We start from the raw sequence: 1,905 nt of genomic DNA, 5'->3' as shown, positions 1-1,905 counted from the left end.
GTTGAGCTACAACACATATTATACACACATTAACACAGATCGGTTGGTGTGTTAGTGTTCTTGCGCGCGAAGTATTTTGGTGATCGGGCGTCGCGGACTAATATTGTCCGTACCCGGCCCTAACACTGGTTTCCATACGCTCTTAGTATCGGAGGGAAACAATTCAATGTTTTTTCGCCAAAAACTATATTTTAATTATTAGGTTTTATCATAATCAATTATTTAAAAACATTTATTTCCTAATACCATTTTTTATTTTCATGCTAAATATCTTTACATAAATATATCAGCCTATAAACTGATTAATTTAATATCTAAGTTAATTTTTTATTTAACTTGAACAAGATTTGAACAACCAAATAACCAATTACTATGCTTGACAAACTATGTAGTTGTCTTAAATTAATATGACACATTCCATACAGTTTAAAATGATAGTGCTCGTGTAATCTTCGTAATAAAAAAAACTTGATCTAAATAAAAATAAAAACAAATATTACATTCCAATAATTCATTTTTGGTGAAAGACATATAGTTAATTTAGAAAGACATTTATACCTGATGTTTAATTCTAGGGTTCCTTTCTATTACGGATCGTTGATGTAAGACATCACTCATCCGATTTATCTGAAATACAATTGATATTGAATTTTAAATAAGTCGAACGTAATATAGACACAATATCGAACATTTAATTTCATGCAAATAAAAAATCACTTATTTTTACTGATAATGTTAATAGAAAATGTACATAACATAGAAACTTATTGAGTAATTAAGGAAATATGTATATTATTGTTATCTATGGAGGAATTTAATACTTAATTGTTTTTAGTAATTTAAGTTACTGAGAAGGTAGGAAGGAATAGGAATAGATAGAATATACAATAAAAAAATAACTTTTTACTTTACAATAAATTAAAATAACATAAAATATCATATAAAAACCTCTTTTTCCGTATATCATGTATAATAATATAATATTGATTGTTCTTGTTAGCAAGTCTATGAAAGTAAATACCAAATAAGAATCATTGATGTAGTCTCTACGGAATAATATAAAACCGTATAATTTTGTAATGATACCAGTGACACTTCCTAAATAGCCGGCAAACCAAATATTGATCTATTTACTTGGTGTAAACATTTTGTAACTTTCAAATACATGTCTCTGAATGTACTCAAGCATGATCTTCTTTCCAGAATTTGTTTATTTATCACGCAGACCATCCATTTTATGTATGATATTAGTAGTATGTATTCGTTGAATATAACGCTTTCGCAAACAATTACAAACACTATAAAGACCTGAAATATATGATGTGTAAATACAATTAATTTATGATGTTTATTTATATATATATATAAGCGCTACAGAAACTTGTCATAAATTTGTTGAATGGAAAAAATTGATCTATTATCAAACGCAATATTATCAGGTTAAATTTTCGGTTTCAAGCCCTGCTAAGAAGTATAAATGAAAGTATTAATAATAAGGGGTACCTATATACATTTTATAGTCATCCGGGTTGGCAGTCCGACATATACACAAACCTACAATTGTTACCTGCCATATATAAGACACAATATGGCATGTTAAGTTTGGTAGTTCCAGGACAAAGAACTTCGGATGATTATACGCGATTCGTAAGTTTTTCGATATTTTGTGTTAAGTTAATAAGAACTGTGCAGTAATAAAACTTAATAAACTGCAACACAGTATCCGATGTTGATCATTCTGATGGAGACATATTTTTAAGCCAAGAGAGTATTGTTAACTGGAATCGCGGTAAAAAAGTCCAAAGTAAAAAAGTCCTAGGAAAAAAAGTCCGGGTAAAAAAGTCCGAGGCATAAAAAGTCCGCCGTAGATAAGTCCTAAGCCTAAAAAGTCCGGAGTAAAAAAGT

The 1,905-nt window shown here is 28.9% G+C and overlaps 1 pseudogene; it reads right to left on the bottom strand.

Moving 5' to 3' along the window:
- Positions 1–314: 314 nt before the first annotated feature.
- LOC111033100 lies at positions 315–1,308 on the bottom strand (annotated as a pseudogene).
- Positions 1,309–1,905: the final 597 nt, after the last annotated feature.

The sequence above is a fragment of the Myzus persicae genome, unplaced genomic scaffold (assembly GCF_001856785.1).
Source record: "Myzus persicae strain clone G006 unplaced genomic scaffold, MPER_G0061.0, whole genome shotgun sequence".
NCBI classification, from domain to species: Eukaryota; Metazoa; Arthropoda; class Insecta; order Hemiptera; family Aphididae; genus Myzus; species Myzus persicae.
Note: the sequence above shows the minus strand (reverse complement) of the source record. Positions and strands in the feature narration are given on the sequence as shown.